At 35.9% G+C, this 17093-nt stretch overlaps 1 long non-coding RNA gene across 1 annotated transcript in view; it reads right to left on the bottom strand.

The window, feature by feature from the left end:
- Positions 1-16890: 16890 nt before the first annotated feature.
- LOC137854778 (uncharacterized) overlaps positions 16891-17093 on the bottom strand; it is a 92714-nt gene continuing 92511 nt past the window's right edge. The window contains exon 6 of the long non-coding RNA XR_011095391.1: positions 16891-17091. This is a non-coding gene — a long non-coding RNA (uncharacterized lncRNA). The remainder of the gene's footprint in view (positions 17092-17093) is intronic.

The following is a 17093-nucleotide window of genomic DNA, read 5'->3' as shown; positions in this document are numbered from 1 at the left end:
ATTGGAAAATAAAGTGTTGGGTGTTGTGTTTTCTCACAAATAAACAAAACAATAAAAAGGAAATTATCAGAATGAAATCTTTAGATTCACATTTTTCTTAATGTGTGCAATACTGCACATTGAAGTTTATTGATTTGTGTTCCATTGTGCAACATTAGGGGAGTTTCTAGTTATGGAAGGAACATTTTTTAATTTTATGAGGATTTTTTTTTTTTTTTTATTTAAGACATGTAAAATAAGATTGTGTTTCAGAAAAATATAGTAAGAATTAAAATGTCACTGAAGAGGACTAACTAGCTTAGTCTGAGAATTTTATGAACATTGATATATAGGTATTCTTCTGAGCAACTAATCAGAAATGTTGGGCAGTTAATTCTGCTACTGTCTACAATTGTGGGATCAAGAACCTAAGAAGAAAAGAAATAACAGCAGCAAACACAATGTAAGCAGCCTCCTCTCAAGATGTTATTTAAAATAGAGAAAAATTGCTTCCCATATGACAAAATAATATATTTTTAAAAATAAAAGGATGAAAAAACATGGATGTCTGAAAAACAAGACAATGAAAACCAGTTGTCTTTTGACACCATGTGTTCAATAAAGACTTTTTATTCTCACTGAATGGACTGGAGGAAACTATGCTACCTGAGCAATTGTTTGGAGGACCACTCAGCACTTAGCGAAAACGATGATCCAGCACTATCCAATAACATCCAATACTGTCATTCTCTGAGTTGTTGAAACTCAAGCAATCTCAGTTTGTTGGGATATGTTTTGTGGGAATTTAGGATATAGTGACTTTGAGTCACTATAAGCAGCACCATCTCCTCAGCAAAAGTGTGACCATCACTACTGTGGGATCTGCTTTCCAGTCCAGTGGTCTGGTAACTGGGAAATACAGAAAAAACTCAGTGGCTGTATTTTTTGTCTCTTTTTCTTTTATTTCCCATGGTTATCCTAATACTCGTGCTCCTCAACTGTTGTTATTGTGCTGTCTTAGCAAAATGGAGAGGAGGGATACTGTGATTCAGGTAGGTGATTCTACCTCCCCTGAACCACAGAGATATAATCATATTACACTACAAGGCCATTACAATGTGTAATTTTTTTTTTTCTTCATGCATACTACAGCATTAACTGAATCACTACTCTATAGAAGTATTTGGAAGATGTCCTCTATGAGGTTTGTGTAAACTTTCAACAGCCTTTACTATACTCAATTTATCAAAAAATAATATATACATAGGATATATATACTTATATATATCCTTTTTCCTCTTTCCTGATGCATTTAAAAAGATTTGAAGTTACAGCTGGAAGCTTGATCTAGTCTTTCATCTTTGCTCATTAGTATATAATAAATCCCTGTAACTACAGTGATGCTTCTGGTGAATCATCACATCATATTCATATGTTGTACAACTACCTACTTCCAGCAATATAGGTGGTGTTGCACAATAGTACAGTAGTGGCTGTACAGTAGTGACCTAGGCACAATGTCTGTTCCTCTGGTTATGGACAAGGTGGAAGAAAATCTTTACTATCGCTGTTGTGTACTACAGTGGAGGGGTTAAGAGAAATAAGATTTAGTTTTCTTAAATTCAGGAAGCCTGATTCCCAAAGCAAATAACGTATGCGATAACCACATTTTATTATGTGTTAGCTTTAACTACTACAGTTGTCAGCGCTACTTCTCTGCTGTGAATTAAACATGTATTCAGAATCATTCCTGAACATGGGTTCAAATCTTGCCTATATAGTCCTGTAGAAATAAATGGCTTATGATTGACATACTGGAAGAGTATGTGTCTTACTTAAAGAAAATATAGGTGCTGTTCACTATTGCAGTACCAAATTTCTGCCCCATAGCCATTATTTCTGTGTTTTATCTAATCAATGTTTCATTTCAAAAGTATAAAAAGATGTGGTAACTAGAGCTCCAGTTCAAATACCTAGTCCCTGGTCTGGATTTGAATAGCCTAATCACTAAATTTAATGAAATATTCTGATGCCATGGCTCATGTGTTCCTGGGACCATGTACTGCTTAAATAGGATGAGGAAAGGCACTTCTGTTCAGAGTACTGTCTGGCTTGCTGGTAGAGACCCATGTTCCACTGGAAAATGGGAGTTTAGATTTGAATTCCCTTATGCTGATGAATGGATTACTCATAAAAATAAGTACCCTCTATATTGTTTCTGAATGGTAGTGGCAAAGTGCAGTGCTTTTTGATAGATTCAGTGCTGCATTTGTGATTTAGTATTCCCCCAGTATGCTTGCCATTGTCTGTAGGTTACAAAGAAGTTTAGAAGAGAGAGGAGTGTATAAAATGTTTGCCTGGGAATTATTAGAACATTAGACAGAGTAACAATCTTAAAGTTCCTTGTATTTTAGTAAGCAGAGAAAATGGGAATTTTTTTCCCTTTCTTGTTCTTATGTTTCAGTTTTTCATCCATTTCTTTTTCATCTTGACTGAAACCACAGTAAGTAGTTGTGGTAGAACTATAACCCTTGGGTCATACATCCCAAGATCAGTGAATTGAGAGGGAAAAAACAAACAAACAAACAAACAAAAAAACACACACACAAAAAAAACCAACTTATTAAAATGAGTCCAAAGTTCTTTCTATGCTGAAAAGATGGGAAACTGGGAAAGGGTGATAGAACTCTAAGAAGGGAGAGGAAAAGTGTTTTGTACAGGACTGAAGAAAACATGAATCAAATATGGGTGACTTGGCAAATTTGGATTAAGTGTTACTGCCAAGCATTGTGACTGTAAAACTATTTTAGGGATTTCTGCATTTTCTACAGTAAGTGGTATGAAAAATAAATGTATAAAGAAATTCATTCTGAGTGTTCCAACATTCTGTCACTGATGGTAAATAAAGAACTGCTCTTTGTAAGACTGACAGTCTTATACATTTACTGAGGACTGATTTAATGCTCTATAATTAAGGGTAAAATTGGAAAAGAGGAAAAGGTAATGATGAGCAAAATTTCATAGCTATATTTTTGAGTTGCCAAATGTTTCATAAGGCTGCAATTTCACAGCAGGATTGGCTCCAGAAGTGGAAATTGGACATAAATATTTCCAGAGACTGGAAATGTAAATTAAAAAAAAAATTAATTAAGAAACACATTTTGTCCTAATAAATTCTCTATTAATAATTATGAAATAATCATAGAGCCATGGCTTAGAAATCAATTTATGAAAAAAAATATTTAATAAATTAACTTAAATTGTAAATCTGTGTCTAAGTATATTTCAAACAGTTGGTCAATTTTGGTGCATTATTTCATGATAATTGCACATAAAATGTTCTGGGTGTGTTGGCTGCTGAACAAGAAACAATATGACTATTACAAATCAGTAATTTTCAAGTATTATATAAATACTCTAGCACCACAACACATCTATTGTCACTAACTAATAGTTCATTAACTTTTTTTTTTAACCCATGGGATTCATTTTTCTTTAAGGATCGTTAGATCCTATTTATTAAAGAAAGATATAGGATAGAATGTCTGACTCTTCCTTTGTTCCCAAACTATTAAGTTCCTGATGAACATAATGGATACCATGGTTGCAAAAGGAAATCACTATTCTACAGTTATATGATTGGTTTGAAGGCATATTTAAATCCTTGGAATGGCTTTGGGGAGAGGTAGCGTTATTATAGCACTGAATCTGCACTGTTCATGTTAACATTAATGTATATTTCTTATAAGATATAATTTCTTATAACATATAACTTGCCTTTAATACAGGTAGCAAAAAGAATAGTGATTTTGAAGATATACAGATAAGGCAATCTGCTAGAGCCAGTTACTGACTCACTATGAAAGCAGGAGCTCTTTCTTTAGGGAATTTCTGTCGATAACAGGTGTACCATGTATTTGAAACTCTTGTCAAACAAAAAGGCTTTGGCACAGAAAAGTGCTGATTATAGGTGGTAGTGATTGACCCAACTCTGTGCTATTTCTGTTTGATTAAATGTCTGTTATTGATGAACAGAATGATGGCCTTGCTTCACTGTTGGACTGAATAACAGCTAGTTTTAGGAGCCAATCTTATTATCTAGTAGTTAAGTGCCATCAACATGTCTTAGATTGGAAGCATGCAAGAATGAAAACTGTACATGTGGCAAAGAGAACTATTTGAGCATGCCAATATATCATGAAAAATAAGTCCAGAGAAGATAAAGAAAGAGTGCCAAAAGGTGAGCAAGTTTATAAATTAAATTGTTCCAGCTGGACAAGCTTCTACAGAGTTTTAGAAAAAAAAATAATTTATATTAAAATATTTATATTTAAATGGTATTTAAATGGGAGTATTTTATGATTCATTTGAAGGTTTTTATGGAACACTTTAGGATTTTTTGAAAAAAAAAAGGATCAACATTACTTTTTTGGGGGGGGGGAAGGGGGGAGGAGGAAAAATGAATGGAAATACAGCGAACCAAAAGTAGAAATTCAGGTAATGTTTTCATGGAGAGCTTTGTCAAATCTCTAGATAATAACGATTTTTTATTTATTTCTATTTTATTTATGTTTATTGTTATGTTTATGTTTATGTGTATGTTTATTTATTTATTTATTTATTTATTTATTTATTTATTTATTTATTTATTTATTTTTTCAGTGGAGGAGTATTTTGGTAAAACCACATAAAGGAAGGTGGCTTTAGTTTTTAGTTCTCCCTATTCCACTGTGTCATAAATGGCAATAAAATAATTAGCCTTCCCCAATTTGTGTCTGTTCTGACTGTGACAGTAACTAGTGAGTGATCTCCCTGTACTTATCTTGATCCATGAGATTTTCACTGTATTTTCTCTCCCATCTTTTTGAGGAGGAAGAGTGAGAGAGTGGCTTGGTGGGAACCTGTCAGCTAACCAAGGTTGACTCAACACATACATTTAAGAGAGGGTCAAACTGCCTGATGAACAATCAGTGGCTCACAAAACAGCTGATGCGAAAACTCACTGCAAACACTGCCTTTTTTTTTTGTTTATTTCTTTTGTTTTGCTTTTTGTTTTGACACTTAGAATTCATGCAATGGTGCTATGTATATAAATATCATTAGGGCATGTGCCCGTATCTGTATTACAATGGGCATTCATGCAACTGCACAGGGTAGTCCATTATTCGTCCCTGGTTACGGCTGTAATCTTGTTGTGGCTCATTTCTTAATGGAACATGTAAAAGTGCCTCATTCATAGGAAATGGTTCAAAAATATTCCATATTCGGATACATCTATGAAATGTTTTATTTATTCATATTTGTGTATGTATATTATATACATACAGATAGATGGTTAGATTCCATTTAAGTAGAAGTATCTCAGTTCAGAGATCTTTGACTGACTTTCCTGTCTCTCAAGTTTATTTAATACACTGGGGATTGTTCTGGAAAAATTACTGTGTACAGAATAATGACTGAGTAGTTAGTCATAACAGCTTCTGTCTCACATTAGCTAATGTATATCTCTAACTTCAAAGTAGCAGCAGTTATTATAGTTGTATAGTATTATAATTGATGTTTTTGTTTTATTAAAACAATTGGGCATACCCTTCCTTTGTAATAACCCTGTGTTTAGCAAATATAAACTGAATTCTGTTTTATTATCTTATCTGATATTAAACACCTCCTCTCTTATAAGTAGAGAAAAGAGAGCAGTCTGGGGGCTGTTTCATGAAGATGGAGAATTCAATGTTAGGCAGTGAATTAAATTACACAGCTGAACTATTAGAAGAAGTTTAAGATAAAAACTGCTCACAAGTATTTGCGAAGTCTATAGGCAGACATCTGGCCATTTTTTTTGTCCTTCAGGTATGATAGATATTGCTAAGAACAGTGCTATCAAAAATCCCATAAGAGCAAATTGGCCTGAGAGAAAATTAGAATGTAAGAGAAAAACATCTTTATTTGTTCATCTTACCATGACTTTTTCTGCCACTAGGTTTGCTTGCAGTAAAGTAATATTTCACAAGTGAATTCTGCTTACCTTATAAAACAAACAAACAAACAAACAAAAACCCACCACCACCACCAAAACAAAACAAAAACAAAAACACCACCACGTTTTATACTTTTTAGTTTCTTAATATTTTCTGCTAAAAGCTAAATGTATTTTTCAATAGTTGTCACTTAACTTTCAATGTACTAGGACTGTAAATAGTGATCCCCTTAAAAAAAAAAAAAAAAAGCTAACAAAATTTACATCAGCTAACAGGTATTTTTCTTACTTTCATAAAGTAATGGTTGTAGTACCTCATCTCTCAGAGGCTAGTAACTGTCAGTTGTTGCAAACAGTTTAATGGAGATCAATCTAGCATCCAAAATCCATCTTACCCCTCCCTTTGGTGCACTGTTTACTTCTGCTATATTTGCCTTCTATGTAACACAAAATGACTCATGTCATTAATTGAACTTCATGGCTGGATAGAATATTTCAATCTTTTTATTATTATTTTTTTATTATTATTTTTTCCAGGAATGAAAATCAGTAATACTATGTCATCCACTTTAGCATGTACAAATAAAAATGTGACCATCCACCTGTATTGTCCTGAATACAGTGGATAGATAGAACAACATATTCAGCCTATAAACAGTTCAGAGAGAGCTTGTACAAACTGCACAGATCAATTAGGTACCCATTTCCTTTGAAAGGTTTTCCTTTTTTTTTAGTTAAGCATTTCCTTTTTTTTTTTATTTGAGCATTTATTTTATTATATTAACGATGAAGGTACTAACAGGTTTGGATACATTCTTAAATTTGGTTGCATAACTGAATTACTTCTTGGTTTTAAGAGTATGAGAACAATGTCAACATTGATGCAGGAATTAAGCTTTCTGATCAGAGTATGGTGTACTTTGTTTTTTATAGATTGCTGTGGAATAATTGCTGGAGGTGAGTTACTGAGGCTGAAGGTATGTCCACATCTTAAGAGAAGGTACTGTGTTGATGAAAATTCTAGGGTGAGAAGCAGCAGATATGCAAAGAATCTGTTAGATGATAGTCCCCTTGGCAACATAAACTGCAGCATTAGATATTGGCAAAACCAGGGGAGCTTGGTGTGCTGACTCTTAAGAGAAATAGCATGGAGAGCATGGAGAGGAGTGAAGACACTGGCCAGGCTCTGTGATATCACCTCAGGGATTGGAAACTTGATGATATTATATAACTGATAGTCTGCTTGGCCAGCCCTGAGCCAAACTGATAACAAAATCATGTCCTCTGGGTGAACTTTGCTCATTACAATCTCATTATAATTCTGAAACACACCTGCATCCCAAAGGCTACCTGCCTCCAAGGTGTGGCCACCCCTTGAGCATGCACTCTGAACTTCTCAAAGATACGTATGACCAGAGTTACTCAGGCTCCACCTAAAAGAAAGAAAATGCTATAAAAATGGCTCAAGAGAGGAAAAATGTTAGGGAAGATGCCATCGCAGACAACTCTGGAGGGCATTGATGACTTCTGAGATCAGTCAGTCAATGGGCTGAACCTCCCTTCCTCCCCCCCTCCCCCCCCCATAAGGATGACTATTAGGTAAGATTTGAACCCTTGGTTATACTGAGTGCTTTTCCAGGAAACCTAATATTATCCATAGGGCTATTTCATAAATTAACTCATATGTGGTTGGTTGTGCTAGTCATATTCTTTGCATTTGCACATGCTTTGCAGACAATGTATTTACCACTGGCAGTCCCAAAGAACATGTACTCCTGTTGATTTAGTAAATGACACCAGTCATTAATCTACTAGACTGAAGGTGTATTGCACTGTTTGTGTTCCCGTGACTGTGGTAATTCAATATATTGAATGTGACCAGACTTTATGGCTGAATTGGGCATCACTCAGAATCCAAACCCAGACACCCCCAGTCCCTCTGATATCTTGAGGACAAACTGGAACACAAGGGGGGTTAGGTATGCCAAACTGCTTGCTCTTTGATGCAACAGCTGCATTCACCTATGTCCAGCAGAGAAATTAAATGATCAATTTATAACATGTCTACAAACAAGAATGTGGTATCATTATTGATTTAGCACTGATCAGTAAATGAAAGGTTGTAACATAACATATGAACAGAGTAAGACTCTTAAACTGCATAAAATTGCCCTGATACCTCAATTTTCTTTGCAGGTTTCAGTGGGAAATGTTTCTATCCTGTATAGTCAGTCCTTTTTGCACAGTCTACCCAGTCCCTCTAGTGTGTCCATGCCTCAGTTCTCTTTCTACTATCCCAAATACTTGTGTTTCCAGAAAGTTTCAACCAACTGCTTCTAATGCCTCCCTGCTCTAATTCAAGTCCATGTTACTTCCAAATTTACTGTGTATTGTGTGTTTTATGTAGCTTAGACACTGCTCTTTGTTCTGCTTTTTACTTCTGAAACAGTTTTGCACAGCTCTGCATTTCTTTAACTGACCACAGGGGAGTTGTTTATAGCTGTGGGGTCTCATTTGTAAACCTGGTCCCATTTCCTTATCATCTCATGCCTGTACTCTGCTACAATGCACCCCGTGGCCTGACTTTTCAAGTCACTTGCTGTCATACCAAGCCTGTATGCAAGTACATTGCATCATTATGTTAGTCACAAATACTGCTCTCCACACAATAGAGCTCCTATAGCTGTAGTGAAAACCCAGTTCAGGACATGAAAATCTGAAACAGATAATAAACAACAGACAAAATATGTGAAACTAAGCTCCAGGAAGCATCTACAGAGCATGTAGAAGTCAAGATGAAATTCAGACAATGCATTATAGATCTAAGTATAATAGCTGAAGGGTTACTGCTCTGAGATAATATTTGCTGGCTTGAGGTTACTGGCCCCTTCCATGAAAGGATTGTTTGAGCTCTTTAAAGTTGCTGTACCACACTGTCTGTTTGTACCTACCTGGCTTATTTTGTGTAAAATATAGTATGCTATAATTATACTTATTCACCAGAATAGGAAACCAATAAAGTGGTAACACATGGCTAAGGGAGGATACTGTCTTTGACAGATCCTTTTTGTAAAGTGAATGCTGCAAAATTTACAAGAAAGATTTATTTTGAGTTAATCTTAACTCAAAAGTAAACTCAAAGTTAACTCAAAAGAGTAAAGTTTAAGTTAAAATGGAATGTTTCAGACATCCTTCAATCAACTCACAAATTTTCAGTTCTCTAAATCAGAGGTACCAACATTTCTTTAAAAACTTGTAATTCTCTTTCATCCCTCTGTCTAATTGTTCCAGTTTTAATGTTAAATGAATTCGTAAGTACTTGCTTGCACCTTTACTGGTTAAAAGTTGTATTAGCAAAGGAGAACAGCAGGCAGAAACAATGACTTGCAATTGGAAACGAGGGGTAACCAGCTATAGTTTCAATAGCTTTGGCAGTTAGATAGAGATAGTATTAGTACTGGGTATAGTCCTCTAGAGATCTGTTTTAAATTCATTATTTTTCTATGCCTAGATTTGAACACAAAAGATGAAGTACATAATTTCATCTGATGTCTTCTGTAAAGGCTAATGAGAGAAATATAAAACCTGGAATGTGTAGTTTGGTTATCAGAAATACATCTTTGGACACTGAAATGCGTTATGCTTCAGGATTGTCCCAGAAGGCAAATAACAGAGGCCTAACTTCTTGGTCATGCTGTCAAGTAGATGAAGGTCAAGAAAATATATTCTCTGAATCATCCCTGAAAAGCAGGAAAAGGGGGTGATGATCTGAAAATCCTGTTCATCTGTAAATTCTGTGATCGTGCTAATTCTGCACTATAAAGGCAGGATGAGAGGTACTAGCTCAAGGGAAAAAAAGAGCAGCAGCAAGAAAAAATCTTCTCATACTGCTAATTAATCATAGTGTGGGTTTTCTTCCAATGGCCCCTTCTTTCTAACCACAGACATATGGTACTCATATAACCAGCTGATTGCAATAGCACATCCATACATCTGCATGTGAGGTAGGTGTTTTACTTTTGTAGTAAAACATCTTGTGGCCAAGATACTGTAAGAAGGTGTTTGAGATAAAGGTCACCCAGATGTACCACACAGGCTTAGGTGAGGGAAAGCAGAGGAGAGCAAGAGTTCACTTAATCCTCCCTTCTCCTATTCAGTCCATTATTTGCAAGTTTTAGAGGCAGATGTGCAATCTGGGAAGTTTTCCAAATTCATTTTTCAGAACATTAGGTGTTCTCAACATTAGGCACACTAAGCAAATTCCTCTTTGTAACAATTTTGCCACCAGCATTGAAGATGAGCTGCTTTCAGGATGAAAATAGATGGCTAAGAACTTGGGCCAAACCAAGCAATTTTGGGATAAAATTACTTAGAAAATGTTTTAGCTGGTTTTCACACTCCCTCTTTCTGTTCTACTTAGAGTTCTCCAAGCCTTTGAGCACTTAAATAAAAAGTCTCCTTACAGGGAAAGTTTCTGGAAGAAAAAAAAAAAAAAGACAATACATGGCAAGAAAGCTGAGAAAGGTTTCCAGAAATGTGTATAGGACTGTGAATCACCTACCCCAAGCTATTGATCTGATCAAACAGGTTCTAAATATCTGGTGTTGCTGCTATTTTTCTATTTCACTGGGGTTCTTTCTGCTTTTTTTTTTTTTTTTTTTTAATGCCTTAGAAGTGTGGTTTCTTTTTTCTTTACAAAGAGGAGAAGAATCTTGAAACACTAAGAAATATTGAAATAGAATTTCTGTTGAAATAGAAATTCTGACTTGTGCTTAGCAGCCTCATCTTTAGTTTTCCTTTCCTACTCCTTTAATGAGAATCCCTAGTGGAGTTTAGGCTTTTTGCTCCAGAGTCCTTGAGTTTAGAGTGGACTCACTCAGTTCTATCTGCATCTAGTACAGTTCAACTGTTTTCCTGTTACTATAACCAGCATGTTGTAGAGGCTGGTGTCTTCAGTTGTATATCATCCAATTGTTTGGATTTGTGCTATTTATTGTTCTATGTGTCTACAGGGGAGCAATACAGAAGACACTGACTAGCTACACAGATAATGTTTTGTTAGCTTTGATTTAATTTGAAAAGGATTTTAAAGGGTAAGACTTAGAGTGAATGTGAGGGAAGGAAATAGAGACTGACAAGTTTGCAGTTAAGGCTTAACCCTGCTTCTGAGTCATTCAGAGTGTGAACACTCCCAGGTGGAGAACAGACTATTTGTACTGTTGTCCTTTATGGGTTAGCAGAACATTGATTTACTTGATTCCTCCAGTACTTTTTGTACAGACCATTTGGCCTCAATGCAATTGTTTTTGTCCATCATTTTAACAAAAGTGGGAAAGTTAATTCTTAAAACAGAACCATGAACGTCAGCAGTTTCCTAATGGTGCTGAATTGTCATATATCTGAAGGGGCGTATGGAAACTCAGTCAGCTTGATTCCCCATAGATATAGAAAATGTTTTCTACCACAGCTCTTTGAAAGTTTTCTCTTATCAGAGAAAATTATCAAGGGGTACAATAACTTCTAGCATGCATTTGCCAATAGTAGAAACATAACGTAAATTGAAAATGCCACCCTTCTTAGGCTCTATCATTTGTTTTCTCTTTTTCTCCATGTAATTGTATTGAAAGATTACAAAGTATGCAGTATGAAACTGCATCTTCATGCTACATAATGGGTCATCTTTAATACACATCATCTTGACAAATTGCATTTAATCACTGGCATATCATAACCTTTTCAAGAATGTTAGTGGCAGGTACTTCTCCATTATTTGACTGTTTAGAATAGAATAGTTCAGTTGGAAGGAACCTTCAAAGATCATCTAGTCCAATTGCCTGACCTCTTCAGGGCTAACGAAAAATGTAAGTGTTTAGGGGGCATTGTCCAAATGACACTGAAAGGCATGGGACAACAGCCACCTCTCTAGAAAGCCTGTTCCAGTGTTTGACCACCCTCATGGTAAAGACATTTTTCCTAATGTTCAGCCCAAACTTCTCCTGGCACAGCTTTGTGCCATTCCCTGATGTTCTATCAATGGTTACCATGGAGAAGAAACCTGAACTTCCTTACTTCCTTCTGTGCTTCTCCTCCTCAAGAAGTTGTAGAGAGCAATGAGATCACATCTGAGTCTTCTTTTCTCCAGACTAGACAACCCAACTGTCCTCAGCTGCTCCTGATAGAACATGCCTTCCAGCCCTTTTATCAGTTTTTTTTGTTTGTTTGTTTGTTTGTTTTTTCCTTCTTCTGGATGCTTTCAAGGATGCCTAAGACCCTTGTTATATTGTGGAGCCCAGAACTGTACATAATATTCAAGGTGAGGCCACACCAGTGCTAAGTACAGGTCAGTAATCATCTCTTTGGAACGGCTGATGATGCACTGGTTTTAATGTACTCTAAAATGAAGTTTGTCCTCCTGGCTGCCAGGGCGTAGCTGACTCATATTGAGCCTCCTGTTGACCGGCATCCCCTGATCCCTTTCTAGCCACTCATCTCCCAATCTGTACCCATGTTCAATCTGTCCCAGTGTGTAATCTGCATTGTCCCAAGTGCAGGACTCATCATTTACCTTTGCTGAACTTCATGCTGTTGATGATTACACAATGCTTCAGTGTACACCTCCAGAGTAAACACCACATCCCAGTTTAGTATCATAAGCAAACTTACTGAGGATGCATTCCACCAATCATTGATAAAAATGTTGAACAGAACTGGTCCTAGAATTGAGTCCTGAGGAGGATCACCACTAATGACTGGGCACCAGCCAGACATAGCTCCATTCACTACAACACTTTGAGATCTACCATTGAGCCAGTTTGTCACTCAGCATAGCATGAACCTCTTTATCTCGCAGTGGAACAATTTTGTCCAGAAGGATTTCTCAAAGGCCTTACTGGAATCCAGAAATATTATGTTAACTTCCTTCCCTTCACCCACCAAGTGGGTGACCTTATCATAGAAAGACATTAAATTACTAAGGCAGGATTTTTTCTTGAAGAACCCATTTTGACTATGCCTGATAATACCTTTGTTCTTTAAGTGCTTTTCAATATCACCCAGGAAAATCTCCATAGCTCTTCCAAGGGCTGAGGTTAGATTAACAGACTTGTTCTACCATCACATCACATCATCCACAAGGTCTTTCCTGTTCTCAAACAACATATCTAGAAGGGCACCTTTCCTAGTTGGATCACTTAGTACTTGCGATAGGAGGTTATCTTCAACATCTTTTAGGAATTTCCCAAACTTATTTGTCATAGTAGTATGATATTCCCAGCTTATAGGAAGTTGGAGTCTCCCATAAGGACAGGAATAACTAATCTACAGATTTCCCCTAATTGCCTGCAGCTCATCCATGACATCATCCTATGTGGGCAGTAAATAGTAGACATCCCTGATGATATTTTCTTTGCTCTTTGTCCCCTTAATTCTCACCCAGAGACTCTCTACTGTGTCATTGATAATGGAACAGGCTGTACATACAGCAAAACCACCTCACCTGCCCCGCCTATCCCTCCTGAAGAACTGAGAGCTCTCCATCCCAACCAGTCTCACTAATACCAATGATATCATAACTCTGGGAAAGGACCAAAGTTTACACTTCATTCCATTAGTTCCTCATACTGCATGCACTGGTATACAAGCATTTCAGATGTGCTCTGAACCCACAGTACTCCCTAGAGGAGCATAGGTGGTCCCACTAGCCTTACCACCCTCAGAAGGTGGTACAGTGGTTGTCTTTAAGGAATCAAGAAACTAGTATCAAGCAATAACACAAAGGCAGTCCATTGACACCTTTGCTTGGAGTTGTATACATTTCCTTTTTGGTGGAAAGATTTAGTTTTTAGCTATTGCCTTTTCTTTTCTTTTCTTTTCTTTTCTTTTCTTTTCTTTTCTTTTCTTTTCTTTTCTTTTCTTTTCTTTTCTTTTCTTTTCTTTTCTTTTCTTTTCTTTTCTTTTCTTTTCTTTTCTTTTCTTTTCTTTTCTTTTCTTTTCTTTTCTTTTCTTTTCTTTTTTCTTTTTTCTCAGTAACACCCAGAAGTAGCTGATTTAATCATGTGCTCTCAAGTTAAGCACATGAATAAACATCCTCTTAAACTGGAGCAGCATTTAGCAGAGGGAACAACAGTATTGTATTCAAATATTTACCCATAACAAATTTTAGCCCATATTGGCTTCTTGATACTGACCACTGTATAATTAAGAGAGGACTCAGCAGAAGTCTCAACAGTAATGAAAACAGTTCCCTGAGTTTTATAAATGGATCACATTAATTACTTGAGCTTATAGCATCTCTAATAATTCCCAGAGCAGAAACAACATGTCCATTCTAATAACTCTAAGGGAAATTCTATGTTTACACCACTGGGTACACAAAAAAGCTTTGTAGTCTTGTAAGGCTCTTTATCTTTAACTAATTAAACAGTGACTTTGCTGCTTGTGTCAGAAAATGGCTTATGCCTCATGGATAAGGCAGTTATGGCAAAATCTTCTAACTATCCAACTGCCTTTAGTTCAAAACTATAGAATATGTCCCCCAGGGACTGAGGGGACATATTCTCAGACTTCATTGTTTTCTGTTTCAAGAATGCGCCACATCTCTTTGACCTTATCATTTCTAATACAGTGGCATGGGACTCTGCATGCATTTGTTATTAAAAAAAAAAAAAAAAAAAGGCAAATTAAAGAAACCAAAAGAACATGTTACACAGTCATTTTTTCTCCATTGGGAAGATAGTATGAGGACAAGTAAGCCATATCTATCAGATATGACACATTGCTTTGAAGTAGTAGAAAAGGCAAAATTGAACACGCTACACTTTGCATTAAAAAAATGCAAGGGATGGGCAAGGATGTACATGTCATTGTAGATTATCTGTGGCCAAAACTAGTTTTCAGTGTATTTATTGTCACAACACTGTGTCTAGTATACACATAGGTTTAGAACTGAGGTCTGAAATATTATTCGTACTTCTTAAGTGACATGCTTCTCCATGAAGACGAAGAAACCTTCATAGATGCCCAGTTTTATTATAATACACGGAGAGAGAATGGATCACTACAGATGCATATTTTCAGTAGCCAGTTTGGATGAGAATTACCATAGCCATCCAGAAGGGAACAATGCAAGAAGAGTTTCATGTGATGCCTAGATATTAGCCTAACAGAACAGTTATTACTTTCTCTCCCTTTCAATGGGTATCCTAAATGTGAACCTGCACCTAATGCTAATATCAGGTAATTTCTAATTGTGTGTGTGAGAGAAAGAAAGCACCACTGCTTCACTGCTTTAGAATAGTCTATTAGTCCAGTGGCTAGATGATTCTAATATGGAAATGCAAATTCAAATTTCTTATCCAGAATAAGGGATTGAATTATGTTACTTATAACCTCAGGAGGTTATTTATCCGACTGCTAACCTATTTGACTGCATGTGGCAACTTTGGGCAGATTTCCCCTCATTTAGCTTTATAAATTTAAAATGTAGGCAACATTTTTTTTTTTTTTTAAAGTACCTGAAGAGTGACTTCAAGTGACTCATTTTAGAAGCAGGTAAGATAGGAAAACAAATAAGTTTTTTGTACTCTTAGGGTGGTCAAGCCCTGGCACAGACTTCCCTGTAGAGTGTGCATTCAAAACCCAAGTGGAATGCTGCTTTGCAAGTACTTCATCTCTAGAGCACTCACTTTAGCTTTAGATTCCTAACATAGATGAGATGAATCTCAGCTGATATCAGTTGTACCTAAAAGCCAGACTAGCATGCTGAAAGATAGCTAGAGGTGGGCTACAGCTAGAGCTATAGGAGGTAAATGGTGAATTGAAGAACACAGAATAATTCAGAACTGTGTTAGACAGCAAATTAAACTAGTCTTCTGAGATCCATGTTAGAGTACTCTACATGGTGAAGTTCCCATAGGTATTATGTCAACACAAGACTCTCAGAAGCCTTAATGCGGATATTATATAAAGAAATGAAATATATGCACTTGTGAAATGTCACAAGGCAAGATGTACAAAATGACTCACAGTTGTTTCAGTACTGAAGCACAATAATTACATATTCATGATGATGACAGATACATCGTACTGAAACATTTTATCTTCTTCCCTCCTTGGTATTCTAGTTAGATAAGATTTAATAACTAAGATACCTTTCTCATACCTGACAGTTCTTATAACTTTCTTCTACAAGGCAATTAATTCAGACAGAAATTGGAACAAAAATAAAAATTTGAAGTTTAAAAACAAAGGTGAAAAAAACAGTGCTGATAACTCTATATTATATTTCATGTTTATTTTCACTTTAGCAAGGTATAATTTATGCCTGAGTGATGAGTGAAAAGGATTACCAACATTTGTATTTGCACTTCTAAGGATGTTCAAGAATAGATTCAGTAGAAAATCTCAGATGATTATCTTCTTAAGGTATTTATTTATTTATTTATTTAATGACTTCCCTGAATTATAGTAAGTGTAAATAAATTTGGGAAGTACATTTTGATCATGTTTCTGAATTAATGAAAATATAATGTATGATTTGAAAGAATCAAAGATACATAAATGATATTAGGATATTGCTTCTGCTGAATGATAAAAGAAAATATCCTGAATCTTTAGAGAACAGATATGTTGATCAGATAAATTTAGATATGCTTTGGTATTGAAGCAGTATGAAAAGGCCAGATATTTTGCTTAGTTGCTTGAGATCTCTCATTAAAATTTAAATTTGTGTAGGAGAACATTTTTCTATTTTTTTTTTTCTCCCCAGTGGAAGCTTACACTTCTACACAGCAAATCCAGAGTTTTCCGATCTTTTTTTGTCTTAAGCCCTGTTACCATGTGAAGTTGTCTAATAGTGCTAAAGACTTTCCATTTTTGTTTTGACCAAAAAAAAATATCTAACATATTTTGCTTTTCTACAAGGCTCATTTCAGTTGGTTAGCTTCACTGAAAAGTAAGATAATTGTTTGATGACTTTCTTTAGTATTTTGGGTTACAGCAGGCGACTGGCACTTTGAGTCGCAGCTCTTTGGTTCAGTTCTTGATTCTCCACTTACTGTGTTACTTGAGGCATCTCACTTGGCCCTTTCTGGGCCCTAAAATAGTCAGCCAGTCTCATAAGAGTTTTGTGTGGCTTCCT

This window comes from Anas acuta, chromosome 3, assembly GCF_963932015.1.
Source record: "Anas acuta chromosome 3, bAnaAcu1.1, whole genome shotgun sequence".
In the NCBI taxonomy this organism is placed as follows: Eukaryota; Metazoa; Chordata; class Aves; order Anseriformes; family Anatidae; genus Anas; species Anas acuta.
This window is presented reverse-complemented; position numbering and strand designations above follow the sequence as displayed.